Source organism: Rattus rattus, chromosome 5 (genome assembly GCF_011064425.1).
Source record: "Rattus rattus isolate New Zealand chromosome 5, Rrattus_CSIRO_v1, whole genome shotgun sequence".
Taxonomy (NCBI): Eukaryota; Metazoa; Chordata; class Mammalia; order Rodentia; family Muridae; genus Rattus; species Rattus rattus.
Window position 1 is genome coordinate 129,751,787 of NC_046158.1, and position 16,348 is coordinate 129,768,134.

The 16,348-nt window shown below is 41.9% G+C and overlaps 1 pseudogene; it reads right to left on the bottom strand.

The window, feature by feature from the left end:
- Nucleotides 1-3,471: 3,471 nt before the first annotated feature.
- On the bottom strand, nucleotides 3,472-4,756 carry LOC116901030 (annotated as a pseudogene).
- Nucleotides 4,757-16,348: the final 11,592 nt, after the last annotated feature.

The window sequence follows — 16,348 nt, forward strand, 5'->3', positions numbered from 1 at the left end:
ACAACATGAAGCACAAGAAGGATGACCAATGTGCAGACACTTCAGTCCTTCATAGAAGGGAGAATAAAAATATTCATAGAAGGAGATATGCAGAATAAATTTGGAGTAGAGACTGAAGGAATGATCATCCAGAGACTGCCCTAACTGGGGATGCAGCCCATAAATATACAGCCACAAACCTAGACAATATTGATGAAGCCAAGAAGTGTGTGCTGACAGGAGCCTGATATAGCTGTCTGCTGAAATGCTCAGCCAGAGCAGAATAAATACAGAAGCAATTGCTAGTGGCAAACCATTGAATTGAGAATGGGGTCCACATTGGAGGAATTAGAGAGAGGTTTGAAGGGGTTGAAGGGGTTTGCAACCCCATAAGAATTACAATACCAACCAGGGTTAAACCACTCCCCAAAGAGTACACATGGCCAGACCCATGGCTCCAGCTACATATGTAGCAGAGGATGGCCTTGTTGGGCACCAATAGGAGGACAAGCCCTTGGTCCTGCTAAGGCTGGACCCCCCAAGCATAGGGGAATGTCAGAGGGAAGCAGGAAGGGAGTGGTTTGGAAGGGTGAACACCCTCATAGAAAGGGGGATGCATGATGGCATAGGGGGCTTCTCAACGGGAAACCAGGGTATGGAATAACATCTGAAATGTAAATAAAATTTCAATTAAAAAAAAAAGAAAAGAAAAAACATGTAACAAAATTAAAATGCTTAACTATTTCCTCCTTATTCCAAGTAATAAATGAATGTGTCTTCACATTTATATATATATATATGTCAAATTCATGGCTATGTTAGGTTCTCTTGGAAATAACTTATCTTTGGTAGTTCCCACATGAGAAGAGTGCACTTAGAGAAGGTGCATTGCCTTTACTGTATCCAACAGCAACAGGATAATTTCTTTTTCACCCAATAGAAACAGTGAGAGCTGTTCCTTCACTTACTTCTGTCCTGAGATGGGCTTTGACCTGTGCTTCTTACCATATAGAGTCAGCAAGCATATGAAGCAGGTTACCCAGGTTTTTAGAACTTGCTTACTGAAGAATATTACCCCATCTTAATATCCAGAATAGTTTCCACAGAGTGCTTCCCTATATCCCCCTCTTTGTATGTGCAGAAGTTTCCGTCTGAGTGTCTGACTCAGTTGGCTTGAATAAAAATGACCCCCACAGCCCCATAAGCAATGGCACTCTTTGCAGATGTGACTTTTTGAAGTAACGGTGGTGTCAATTAAGGAAGTGTATATTGAGGGTGGACTTTGAGATCCCCAAACCTCAAACCAGATATAGTGGCTTATTGTCACTTTCTTGCTGTCTGCAGATCCAGATATAGAACTCTCGGCTACCACTGCAGCACTCTGTCTGTCTGTATGCCACCATGCTTCCCTTCATTGTGATAATGGACTAAAGTACTGAAGGGTAAGCCAGCCCCAACTAAATGTTTTCTCTTGTAAGAGTTGCTATGATCATGATGTCTGGTCACAGAAAAAAAAAATCTAACTAACTCAGTGATAGAACTTCTATAACAGAATGGGGCAAACATTGTCTTTAAATAAAAATGAATTATCTCTCAGACTGGCATCCAAGACTTTTAGAACTGTCTTTTTCATAGCAGATTCCACAGGAGGCTCATGGAGACTGCTTGTCAAACCTAGTCAGGTCTTGTCAAGTACTAGTTGTTTGCCTTGCAGAGTCAGTATTTGAAAATCTGCCTGTCTTCAAATCCCCTTTTTCTACCATTCTCTTCCCTTTTCCCTGCCTCTTCAACTTTGTCCATGAACATTAATGGTTTAGGATCTGCACTAACATGATTGATTCAATCATAACTTGATTCAATCTTAAAGGCCTTAGTATTGGTCAGACTCTGGAATATCCCTGCCAGATTCTTGTTTGAATCCTTGAGTCATCCCGTCTCTAGCTAGTATTACATTTTTTTCGTTCTTCTGTCACATCACATATTCTAACTGTAGTTTCCTCTCCCTCATTTCCTCCCTGTCCTTCTGCTCAATTCCACAGCCCACTGCGGATCCCTTCAAAAAAAACTGCAGCCCTATCCCCCAGGGATATCAACCGAATAACGCATATCAAGTTGCGATTAGTCTAGGCACCTTCCCTCATATTAAGTCTAGGCAAGGCAGCACAGTTAGAGGACAAGGTCTCAGACACAGGTAAAAGAGCCAAATGCAGCCTGTGCTCCCACTGGAGCCCCTCAAGAAGACCAAGCAGCACGACCATAACATATGTGCCCAGGGCCTAGGTCAGCCTCCTACAGGTTCCCTGATTGATTGGCAGTCAAGTCTCTGTGAGGCCCTATGACCTCAGGATTTTTATTCTGTGGATGTTCTTTTGGTGTTCTTGACCACTCTGGAGAAGTACAAATTAGAAAGCTGTCCCTATAGTCGTTTCCCAGCCTGATTTTTGATCATCCTGGGAGTGTTGTCTGATCTGCCATTTCAGGTTCCAGAGGGCAAATTTCTGATGAGAATGATGAATCCAGCATTGCATTCCATCTGTTTTCACAGCCACCAGGATGAACAGAATCATGAAGAGGGGTCATTTCCACAGTGTGCCCAGGGCACTTTTTTTTGAAATAGCATTTCAGTCTGTAAAGTGGGACAATGGATGTCAGATTGCTCTTCTGTATCTGTTTCCTGCTGACATTAGGACATGCAAAGGGACCCAGGAAGGCTGAGATGCTAGGCAAAGACTGGGGAATGGGGGATTTATCAGAAGCTGATACTGATGAAAGAGGAGCAGTCGCAGCGGCTGGACTGGTTAGCATCAGGTTTCAGCAGTTCCCGAGTCAGCCTCCCCACAGGTGATCCCAGGATGGATTCTGTCAGAGGTGAGAATGTGCTGAGATGAATTTAGGCTTAGGGACCTGTGGCTGTACCAAGGTGAAGACATAAAGGAGGTCCTCAGAAGAAATCTGAAAGGGGTTGGAGAGCTGAACACCCGGAAGTGCGGACCATCGTGAGACCGCAGGACAGACTGCCACTTCTGCGCACCTTTGCCCACATCCCTGACCCAAGAGGAAACTGCACAGCGCCTCTGGACACAGGAATCTAGGAACAGTCAGCGGCAGGTAGCTGCGGTTCTGGTCCCCGCCCAGAACGGAACTGAACCGAACCGGTCAAACAGCTCAAAGGCAAGAGCTGTTAAACAAGGTCTTCCTTACAGTTTATCTGAGGCTTTAACTCTGCCCCATTCAAACTGTGCTTTTAAAGCTTCAGCAGGCACTTGTAACAACACAGGTCTGTGCAGGTATGTATGCAAATTTCTCTGCTTTACTATTTTCCTGAGAAATCTTTTTAAGCATATAAACAATTAAAAACAAACAAACAAACAAAAACAATAGTATTAGAACCAGTAAATTCTAGAAAATAAGCGTCTAAGGCTGGCACAAGAGATCCATCTTGTGGGACTCCGCCTATTAAGTTTGAGCAATGCCTCTCCTCTCAAATATCTTCTACAGCTGCTTCTGAAAGCTCTCCGGGTACTCCTCGACATTATCATAACCGTAGAACTTGGCCAGATGAATGAGAATCCCAGTGGCACAGCAGCTATGTCGCCTCCCGCAGGAACAGCAAATGCAGATCCCAAGGCAGGGAGGAAATCTCCCCTTAGACCCGGCAATGCTGTCCGCACATCCTCCCCAGAGTGATTCCGCAGGCACAGCCCACAGAACCGTCTTCACATCGCCACAACTCTGGTTCCAGATCGTCTTGGTATTGAGGGTCTTCTGCCAGCACTGATGGCATCCGTTACCAAGCACTTTATCATAGACTTTACCTTGCATAGTTACGGCAACATTTTCCAAGTCTTCCTCAGTGATGTCTTTCACTGAGCAGAAAGAAGATCCCCGGTGCCTTCTATATTCTGGTATTTCCCCAGTGATTGCCTTTCTTCTTCTTCTGAAGCTGTAAAGCTCTTTGATAAGCTTGGTGGCCAAGGTGAAGTTTTCCAGAGCAAAGTTTTCTGGAGGTTGTGCTCTGGTTCGGTTCATGGGCAGTGTGATTTGTCCATCTGTGAAGGCCTGTTGCAGTGTTGTCCTCCTAGAAGCTGAGGGTAGTGTCCTCACAGGGAAAAAATCTGGCACCGAATTCAATTCTGCAAACAACTGAGCGAGCATGGCCTTGTTCACGTCGATGTCCATGACCCTTTTCAGCAGAGCATCTGAGTTCTCCTGGATCTCAGCCCTGGACTCATCCTCAGCACCAGAACCAGGCTCTTCCTTTTCCTTGGGCTGTCTGCAGCTCTTCTCTCTTCTAAGATGGGTCTTACTGTCCAGCAAGCATGAGCTATTTTTATCTGGTGTTTTTGCCGATTTTTTGGTGGAGAATTGAAAGGCTACCTCAAGACCAAAACTGCTTGTCTTAGACCTGCCTCTTCAAGGTACAGCCTCCTCTTCATCCTCCTCCTCCCTGTCACTCACCATGGGATATGCTTTGTCACAGTCGCTCAGCTCTGACTCTATGAGCTCTGGGTTACTGCTTATGTTCAGCTCACTCTCTGTAAATCCTTCAAAAATCTTTATTTTCTGAGCCTGTGTCCTCTTTGAAAATCCTAAATTCTTCTGTGAAGTATTTGGAATGCAAACACGCATTCTGTTTCTCCAACTCCAGGGAGTCCAAACTACCAAAGCTCTCTGACAGGTTTTCCATGGGAACAGCATCCTGGAAACACACAAATTCTTCATCATCACTGGGGGCATTGAAGATGTCAGCTACTTCTCTGGGGATCTGGGAGCTCATGGCCCAGCTCCAGCTTCTCTGCTGGACTCACTTCCCTGCACCCTGCACTCGGGCACCGGGGCTGGTGAGGCCCTAGCACATAGCCCACAGAGTTTGCCATGGAGCAGCACACTGAGTACATACAGGGTGTTGGCATGCCTGTGACATCCTAAGGCCTCAGGCCACGCACCTATGCCCTGGCTTTTCCACCCATGGTCAGAGCCTCTTAAGCTTTTTCTGGAACCAGACCTGTTTAATTATACTAAAATAACTGAGTAGCTTTGGCTAAGATAGCATTAATTGGCTTTCTGAACTGACTTTTTAAACTTTTGGCACCAGATTGTCCAAGTGATACTTTCTGTGAAATTCAAGTTTCCAGTCAGATGTACTTGGCATATAATTTGTAATCAAGTCACAGTGTCCCAAAGCTCCTAACTGGAAGCATCACCCATTTTATGATGAAAATACTGAACCAACTCATCTTAGAGTATTGATATCCACACTGATCACGGTCCATTATAGTTTGCATTACCTACCAGGGACACATTCCGGGACCCCTAGCAGATGTCTACAACTTTGTAAAATGAAACCCATATTTTCCCTTTTTGCTTGGGAGGCAGAGGCATGCTGAACCCTGTAAAAGATTATGGTAAATCTTAACCTACATATTAGGCACTAACACAATTATTTTTTCAGGGTTCATGATTAAACCCGAGTGAAATGCTGTGCCACAAGCCCATACAATTTTGTTACACAGACTTTCTCAAATTCCACCACCATACAATACTCATCCTTACAAGATAGACTGCTTACAAGATTAGCCGAGCTAAATGACAGTTACGGCTTAGTGCTATGGTACTACTAACTGAGGTTGGGACCTATAGTTATTGAACCTATTTTCATAACTTGGAAACCCAAAATCTTAACTATCTTTCTTGTTTTATTGCATTGGTATGTGAGGGAGTCAGATCACTTAGAACAGGAGTTAATAGTTGTGAGCTGCCATGCGGGTGCTAGGAATTGAATCAGGGCCCTCTGGATTGATGAGCCATTTCTCCAGCCCTGAAACACAATTTTTTACTTAGGACAGAACTTGAGGTTAAAACCCAAAATAGGGTTCCTTGTTGACCCTACATGAGAGAACCAAAATCTCAGAGCTCAACACCTCAGTTCATGAAGAACAGAGCATACTGATGCAATAATTCTTAATCTAACACTCAGGGTGGAAGCAGGGTTGCTAAAGACCAGCTTAAGCTCCCTAGCAGGAACCAGTTAAAAAAAACAATAAAAAACACAGAAACAAACAAACAGGGAACTGGAAAGGTAGCTTAGCAGTTCAGAGCATTGCCTGCACCTCTCAATCCCCAGTGCTCTCAGGGGAACATTCACACATGTAGAGAAAACACATACACACAACGTAAAAAAAAAGAAAACAAAAAAACCCCAAAAAACCAAACCAAAACAACAACAAAAAATAAAAACACAACCAAAACCACCAACCAAACTTCTCTTGAATTCTCCCTTAAACTATGAGGTTGGTGTGTTTGTTACCACTATTAGTTTAAAGCAGAGAAACATACTCTTAAGTCAGTCGTTCTCAATCTGTGGATCAAAACCCCTTTGGGGTTTCCTAAGACCATCAGAACACAGACCTTTACATTATGATTCCCAACAGCAGAAACTAGTTTGAAGTAGCAATGCCTGGGTTTTGTGGTTGGGGTCTGACAGATGGGGCTGGAGTCTGAGGAACTAACAGGAGCATGGGGAAGGGGTCCGGGCCTGAGAACCACTGGGCTCTGAATGGACCGGGTAAATAAGGACCAGAGCCCTGTGAAAAGTTGTCCAATCTGCACCTTGTTTTCTAACTGATTCAAATTCTGAGCTATGTAAACATGGAAATTACTAAGCTTTTTATTTTTGACACTTCAGGCTGGACAGATTTCTTCAAGCTCCAAAGAGGCTGACCTTCTCCAAATGCAGGTAGTGAAAAATTTTTTTTCAGGAGGACAACACATGAAGTTTATTTTGAATTGAAGTTGCCCATTCCACTTCCAGCTGACACTGAAAAAATGCACCCAGAGCCCCCATGATCTACTGACCCCTGGACAGTAAGCAAGCCTGTTCAAATAGGACCAGCCCCAAATTTCCCTCAAAAACAAACTCCATTCCAGTAAAGGGTAAATACATGAAATTACAGCAAACAGACACTTAAGAGGACAGCCAAGAAATCTTCTAACAGTTTATTACAAAGAATGTAGACATTTTAAAAAATCCCTTTCATGAACAAAATTTTTTCCAGTTCCAGAATGTGAAGCCAAACTCAAACAGGAACTAAAAAATCCAATAGTCCTCCATTAACATTTTCCACCTTCATTTGCCACACTTGACAGTGATGTCCCGCTTTTTAGCAAATCCGGTCTAAAATTCATATTCCTCAAGCTATTTGTTTGAATTTCTTTCTGTGTCCTTTATTTCCAAGAGATTTTTGTCTGGGTGCCAAACAATGCCTGTTTAGGCATCAAAAACCATTTTAATTAGGGCATCCACTAGGCATTTAGCTGAAATACACCTGAACACTTCAACAAGTAATCCACCATGTTTTAACAGACTGTTTTTTTGAAATAAAACCAGGGATAATTCAAAGGTATCCTGGAATGGTGGGGTATCAGTTTAAGATCCTAGCCCCTTTGTTTCACCTCCTTCAAGGTCCATGGTCTAGGATCTAAAACCTTTATTTTTTTATTTTTTTTTCTGGATGATATAAAGAATTATGGACGTGGAAAGAAGGGGCTTAGATGAGATCTGGGGTTATTCATGCAGATGTTGAACCAGCAATCAAAATCTCAACTGTATAAAATAATCTATTTTTTAAATTGTTATTCAAATGGATTTGATCTCAACGGACTTAAATTTTATCTATGGATTACAAATTCAACCCTTAGGAAGTTCTTAAAAAAAAGGTATAAAGAATGGGTTTCAAGGCCAAAGACAAGGGATTTTGAAAGAACACTGTTCTAGGACTCAGGGATTTTCTCAGGAAAGGAAATCAAGCAAGGCTATTTTTCCTCAAAATCCAGGCGATGACCATTTTACCCAGATGTGGTGCATTTTTCATGGTCACTGTCTAGGGCCTGAATCAACATCTGCTTTGTCTGACCATGGCAGGTAAATTGGTCACATCATCTGTCCACCAGGAATTGTTCATCCAAGAAACGGTCAAAATTAGACTTCTCTTCATCTCTTCATCCTCCAGTCTCTTCCAAAGCCTGTCAAGGAACAAAGCCAATCAATTATTTGCCTCTAAGAAAGGCAGTTAATTCTTCTAGGCCAGGACTGAGTTTCAGGCTCACCTCCATTTGTGGTCATTCCTAAAAACAGAAAATGATCAGTCCATTCTTTTTCCTTGGACATCATTTGCATTCAATACCTTAAAGACAACAGAAATGCTAAATCCAACTTCTGACTGAGGAGAGAATGTAGAACTTAGTGTTTGAAGGTCTCTGCCTGTCACCTACCTGACCAGTTTCTTTCTCCTAGTCTCAGTAAAATCAATGTTGATATCAGTACAGCCCTTCTTGGTCCATCATTCTTTTCCCAGTGTTTATGTGGTATAGCTTTTCAAAGCAAACTTTAAAGCAATAGAAGTCTTTTCACACAAGAGCTCTTTTTACCAGTAGAATAGGTGGATCTTATTCTTGTCCAGTCTGATAGACTTTCACCTGAAGTTTTTAATCTGCCTTTTTATCACATCATCATTGATATAATTGATGACCATGAACAAGAGTAGGAAAGGGAGTGTTAAAATCTGCCAGAGCTGAAAATCTGCATGTAAGCTTTGACTCTCCTAAATTTAACTTTCAACAGACCACTGCTGAGTGTAAGCTGTGCTGATAACATGAATGTGAATGAATTGGTTACTCTGTGTGTTGCACATAGGTGGTGTCAGATATATAAGATGTGGCAGAGGTCACTGTTTACGCCGAAGGTCAGTTAACTGGTGCGGCCATCTCCTCTGAGATGTGTTCTCTGCACCTCCTAGATACTCCTCATTCTTGAAATCAGCAGATGATGACAACAGGTGGCTAAAGGAAGTTCAGCCGTATACTTGTGTGACCCCTTCACACTTGTTTATATTTGTCTGTCCTAGAATGGCATCCAGAGCAGCCAAAATATGATGGGACATATGTTTTAATAAAAGTGACCTTGTTGAGGCACTCAAACTGTTTGTTTCTTTTGTTCTTAGCAAGTGACAGGTGTTCCTGGAAGCTCACAGCTAAGAAGATACTAAAAATGAACATAAGCAAGGTCTTACAAAGCATGAAAAGGTTCTACGCACTTGTGTCAGTATCAGTTCCTCCACAGATCAAGGTGGATATAAACCGTGGACAGAAGCTGCTAACTAATGAGCTCGCAGTAAAGCTCAGTTATCCCCCCGAGCAGTTATGTTTCTATATCCTGGAGCTCTTCCATGGAGCCTACTGCATTTAGTATTCATTCATGACCAACTCCGTGTGCCTGCCTTACTCTCTTTAGACCTCCTCAGGAGCAATGGGATACCTGGCGGTGCTCTTGCCTGAGGCACCTGTTAGCTTCATATTTGGGGAGTGTGGGGGACTTGGTTAGCACTGTTGCTGTCTCATATAGCTTTAGCTTCCCCCATTCAACAAACTTCACTATTTCAGAGTTTATTGCTGAGCAAACCATCTCCATGCCTATCCTAACCTTTTCCAAGAAGGAAATACGTACTGCTTATTCCTTGGGAATGTTTGCCTCTGACCTGATAATCTTCACCTGAATTATTCTAGCACAGATGCCATCTGCCAGCTATTCCTCAGGCTTTAAAGCATTCCAGAAATCCTTTAGCAAAAATTTGACATCAGCAGTGGGGGGGGTATTTGTTTGTTTGTTTGTTTGTTTTTGAGGAAAGAACACCCACTTGTCACAAATCAAGCTACCTTTACCTTTGAGGAACCCAGACAGACCACTTCTGCTTTTCCATAGTCTTAGCTCATTTAGGGTGACTTCTCATTTTCCAGACAGTTTCCTTCTTCCTCTAACATATTCAGATCAGCAAAAGCCTTGTCTATTTTCAAAGGTGCAGCAACGTTGTTAACATTTTGCCCTAGTCTGAATCTGCCCACTGCATAAAGACTTTCTTTTATCAGTCAGATGAATACAAATGACATATCCTGGTAATTAGAGCCAAACACAATCTCTTCTGATTGCCCACTGAAGTCTTTGTCCCTCTCTTTCAGTCTTCCATCCTCTGATATTTATGGGGACATGCCATGAAGTTAGCCATGTGTTCATAGTGGATTTTATATACCAATGTATTAGTGAGTGGTCTCCCTCATACTGTCCCAAGTTACATATTTTTGCCTTAAGGAATGGTGGAAAGTTACATTACTCAGTTTTCCTTCTTTCCCAGCACTCACACTGATTAATTTGGTTCCTATTTTTTCCTGTAGCACCATGAGCTAGGTTGCACAAGGGGCTTTTATTCCTTGTTTAAAAGCCTTCTCTTATTCCAGCAGTTCAAGTGCTGAGTGTTTTCTGATGACCCTAAGTTTATGTAAGAGAACAATGTTAATGACCCAACTGCTTGTTAGACTACAGATTTTCTTTCTTTTCCTACTGAAACTTGGACTTGAAGGGCATCTTTCATTGCTCTTAACTCTCACTCTCTCATCTGTTCTTTGTTTACTGGCCAAGATGCTAGTCACATCTCCCTTTTCTTGTTTCTGTACTTTATTTATGAGATGTTTCTGTATTTATTTATGATCACTGCTTTGCTCCTTCCTCTACAAATCCAAGATGTGAACCTTAGGAACAAACAGAACCTAGACACAAGCTTATCCTCTTAGGAAGGATTGATTGTATTGTGCAGCAAAGAACAATTGTATTGTGGTCTCGGGATGAGAGACCAGTTATAGAAGCCTTAGAAATCATCAGCCCATGCTTCATGGAAACAAACACTCATGCAGATATCTAATGGCTGTGCCAGGGTGTTATACTGAATAAATTTCAATAGAGGTGTCCAGTAGCACACAGTACAAAGTCCTTTCAACGGACAATCTGAGGCTGACAGTTGTCCTATAGACTTTTTATTGTACAAACATAAAGTTGAATAGCAATTTTACCTCAAAGTTTTATTTTTCCCTATCATGTCTACAAAATTGAGAAAATTTCTTCAGCAATGGATATTACAATCCACAAAGAGGCCCACGATCATAAAAGACATAAAAAATGTGAATATGCCGTGATAAAACCGCAACAACAACAAAAACTCATCAGCCTCAAGAGCAGGACCTGAGAGAGGACTGCCAAAATCTCATGGTATACCAAATCCAAGATATGAATGATGCTTCAAGGCCCTTTATGTATGACCATGTAAAGGTAACATATTTAATCATGAATATGGTGTCAACCTGGCAGGTCAAATTAGACTACAGCAGAGGATAGGACTCTACATATGTTGTACAATAAAACAGACACAATTTCTTAACTCTCTTCTGCCTCTAAGGAGCTGAACCATTACCCCTACCCTTCTCATTTTGTCCTCTTAAAGAGGAGCTTCCCTTACATAACCTATCCCACCATGTACATGAGCCTCCCTTCAGGAACACAACTTGAGGGAAGATTTAGAGCATCATAGATTCTAAGGATTTAGTGTCAATAAGAAAATCTTCACAGACGTAAAACAGGAAAAATAGCAGATGTCAAAAATCCCAGACGTGACATCTACTTTGATAGCACATGAGAACCTCCTCCAGACATATATTCATGCAATCCTCCCCAATCCCTAGCAAGTTTACAGCCACAGCCTGTCTTGTATCAAGGGTCTTTGTGGGTGATCAAGAATGAGGTGTTCCTGCAATAAAGGCTGTTGAGAAGGATCCAACGGTGTTGTGTCTTCCTTGCTGGTCGAGGTGGGCATTACAACTGATAGCACTGAGAACCTAGACATAAGCACATCCTCCTAGCAAGTATCAAGTGTCTCTGGGTGAGCAAACAACCATAGGAGCCTCCGCATTGCCTCATACAGGGAAACAGACTCTCAGGAGCACCTGTGCGAGGAGTACCAGAGCGAGCCCTGGAGTGCGTGTTGTGCGCTGGGGATTTAGTAGCACAAAGCAGGAAAGGATTCCGATTGCCATGTCCATCCCATGTCCTCTATAGTTCAGTGATGAGGCATGTCCCATCCAGAATGATGAAGAATTTCAAGAACATTTGTCCTGAATCTTGCATCCTGGATCACCTCTTATAAAATTCTCTTAAATCAATTATTGACCTTGGATGACACAAAGAGGTGCACATTCATTGAGTTTGCGGCATACACATGGATGAGCCATGAAAAGACATATCACCAATATCCTTACAAGGAATCCCAAGGGGAAAAATTCCCATCCCCTAATTAGAGAGCCTTTTCATAAAATGCTAAAAACAGGATATCAAGCATTACTAAAGAAACAAATTCAAGAGCGTGTAATGGCAACATATTTGACTAGAAGAAGGAAATTCACCCTGTACCTGTTAATTGACCTATGTGGTTGCCAGTTAAAGAAACACAGTACTCAATAGCAGAGCAAAAAGCCAGGACTCTATCAGGACACACAATTCATTGAGGTAAACTCAGGAAAAATCAGATACAAATATTTCTGGTATTTATAGATACCTTTTCAGGATGGACTGAGACTTTCGCCACTAAGCAAGAGACTTTGCAGATGCTAACATAGGAAATATTAAAATAAATTCTTCCAAGATATGGTTTTTCTAAGTTTATAGGGTCAGATAATGGACCTACATTTGTGTCCCAGGTAAGCTAGAAATTAATATTCTGGGGATTCATTGGAAACCTCATTGTCCTTACAGACCCCAGAGTTCAGCAGAGATAGAGAAAATAAACAAACCCCTACAGGAGACTTTAACTAAATTCACCTTAAAGACTGATGGTGACTGGATGACCCTTCTCCCCTTAATCCTTTATAGAGTGCAGAGCACTTCATCGTAGATGGGACTCACGCTGTTTGACATTATGTTTGGTTCAACAACTTACAGAAGTTATTACAGAAGCAGAAAAATACTAATTATTATATGATTTTGAAGGTATCCAGTGGGTATACAAATATATTTGGCTTAAACTTTCTGATTTCCACCAACTTTAACCCTGAATCTGGGCCCTGTTCAACTGATACTGCCATGGGTTACTACAGCCTCACTGAAAGGGTCCCTGTGATACAGGGTGGTGCACTGCATATCCAGTTGCAGTTAAAGAACACCCTGGCCAACAGGAGGAGAATTCAACCTCAGAACTCCACGAGGTCTCCCACTAATGGGCCCCTACCCATGTCCCAGGAACACCACAAAGGCATAGCCCTGTTACTATTCTCATAAAGCATCAGCAAGTCCCATGATTGGGCCTTCTAGTCATAAGAGAAAGGGTAAAGAGGCCAAATCTTTTAAATTCAGGTGACATTTTAGAGGATCTGACCTAAGTTTGAACTCAGGTAATCTGGCACCTAGCATTAGTTACCCCCAAAGAAAATCCAAATCTTGCTCCTTTCTCTAGGCTTACCTAGAACAGGTTATACTCCCAACAAGTCCACTGTCTCCAGGTTGTTACCCCAACAAATACACACCCCCAGGTCACAAGCACACCCCCTGCCTAAGGACGAACAACACAGAAGCAAGCAGAAATGACGTTTATGCTATGATCCCCAGTACCAGCCAAGTAAGTTAAAGGTCAGGGTAGATCACCAATTAGATGCTTGCACACCCTCTCTCCCACCCCATCTTGCAGTTTACTATAAAACCTTGACCAGTAGACATTCAGGGCTCCCATCTCCACTCAAAACCTTCCTGCCAGTAAGTACTGACTCGAAGGGCCTGAACTAGCTCATATATTACAAGGAGCCTGCTGTGAGAGTTGCATCAGATCAGCTCATGTCTGTTTTATTAATTTTTTGGGGGGGGAATCACTAGTAGTTCCTTAGCACTGTAGTTCATTTAGGTATCTCTGATATGCAGCATTAGTATTTGTAAATATAATCATTCCTAGAACGGATTTATTCCAGGAAGATATCATATCTTCATCTTTATTTGCTATTATAATTGATCACTTCTACCAACAGAAGGAAGTAGTGACAATGTCAAAGGGGCTTTAGGCCAGTTCCTTTGAAGAAAACATCTTGTAAAAAATTATGTCATGGGTACCCTTGTTTCAGGAGTCTTTGTCTTTCCATCTTAGGACTGAGACCTTAGTGCCTGTCCAAATACTGAGAGGAGGTAAGCGTACAGGCTCCTGATTAGCTCTGATATTGATCTCCTGAAATCATTACATCATTCTCACATCAAACAACTGTTGCAAGTCATTGAGACCAGCATGAAACCTTACCTGGTTATGGAAGAGGGAGCAAAGTTAACCCTTCTGAAACATGTCACTAAATGTGGGTATCTGGAGGAGGAGGGGAGGCTGCATATATATTATTTAGGGAACTGTCTATGTCTAACATTCACATATCCACCATGTTTCCAAGTGAATTAGTAAGCATGAAAACTACTCAGTAGCTTATGAAGAGCTCATTAAATTTAGTGATTTAGATGTGAGGAAATGACTCAGCTCTCAGTAATTGGTCAAAAGCTTCTATGGAATCTTGAGTACTATTCTCCTGAGGTGTTCAAGGACACAGAGGGCTTCCCTCTGACAACCAAGGACTGATTTTTACCCTCCATTTTTAGAGACTGGGCACCTCTCATTTATAGAGGCAGAAAATTTGAAGATCAATAGGCAGATTTTAATGTAGGCCAACTTATATACCAGAACACCTGTACAAAGAACTTAAAGTTATCAGTAACTGAAGGTAGAATCATGTAAAGTCAGACAATCCTGGTACTAATGACACACCCATGGCTTAGATATGATGAGGACAAAACAAAATTTCCTTGGAAGAAATCCAAAGAGAACCCTGGTTCCCAAACAATCAATAGAATTTTTAATGGTTAACTGAACCCAGATAGAGATGCTTTAAAGCAACTAAAATATTACTCTGTAATAACAATAAATTAATTTAAAAAAATAGCAGTTCACCTAGCAGTGCAAATTAGAAAGGGGAGAGTTGTACAATAACACACACACACACACACACACAAAACCTCCCAACTTCCCACTGAATCTGAGGTGAAAAAGTGTCCTTCCCTTCAAACCTTCTTTTCTCCTTCTCTGCCAGAGCTGCCTGGAGATGAGAGGAAATGGCATGAGGAAACAGTGTACCTTCCGATCTTTCATCCTTTAGAAAGATTGTATAAGGCAAAAGCTCCTCACAGCATGGACACTGTCCTTTCCTGAGGAACAGGAGAACCTGAGAGACAGAACAGCAGCACCAGCTCCAAGGATTCACTGTACTGAGCAGGGTTGCAGAGTATTCATCTTCACAAACATCAAACATGAAAAACCCAGGATGTGACCACTCATAGCTCAGAACCTAGACACAAGCACATCCCCCTTTGTAGAAGGATCGCTTCATTTTTCCAAGGAAATAGACAAGAGTAAGAGCACAAACATAAAAGACAACACATTTAGCAGCCCATCCTCCAAGAAACACACCCTCTGGAGCCCTTCCAGGGTTAGAACCAGGGTTTGCATTAGACTGAATATTGTGTCCCAGAAAGGCTGTGTAGCACACATTTCCCACTGATATATAGAGCCTTGGAGTGTTACTACATACTAATTGGGTATCTCCCATTCAGCCTGACAGAAAATTCAAAGAATACATGTAGATATCATGCTGAAATCTTGTATCCTCACATCACCGATCATTGCATCATTGAATAGAGATTGACGATGTACTTAATCGATTCAGGACAGATGATGTCAAAAAGAGCACTGTAATAATGGAAGGTTTTGCACACCTGTAGATGCACCAAGCTGAAGTCAACTAAGGAGGATCCTAGAAGAAATCCAGAGGGAACCAGATTCCAAATCTGAATCGTAAATAATTTACATGGAGTGAGTATAAGATACAGGGTATCAAATATGCTTTAAAACAAGAAAAATACATGGCAACATATTTAATTATAAATAAGAATTTCACTTGCCATTGAAAATTTTAACACACTAGAGGGAGGGAACAATACCTGTAAAACCTCTTAAACTTTCTGATTGTACAGAGGTGAACCAGTGTTCCTACAGTTGCCATAGTATTTAGGGACCCTCTACTGGAGCAGTTAGGAGACAACAAAAAGGACTATATGAGGTAGAGTGTGCCTCTTCCCCTATCTACACTGAAGTGGGCATTCCCAGAAAAGTTCTGACCCCATCATTGACTCATCTCAAAACAAGTCTTGCAATGAGACTGAGTGGAGCACAAGCATAAAGGAATTTATCAACAAGCAGATAGTCACAAAAATCAAACTTTCCTATTATCACTGAGAGAATTAAGAACCCAAGCACAAATATGGTCTCCTCAATGTATTGGAGTAAGAGCACAAGGATAGAATCTACAGAAGACAGCAGCCAATTCTGAAGGAAAGAGATGCCCAGGAGCGACTATGGTACCTCTGCATGGGTGTGAATATTTGACCCCGCAGGTCCACAGCATGGCACAATCTGAAGAA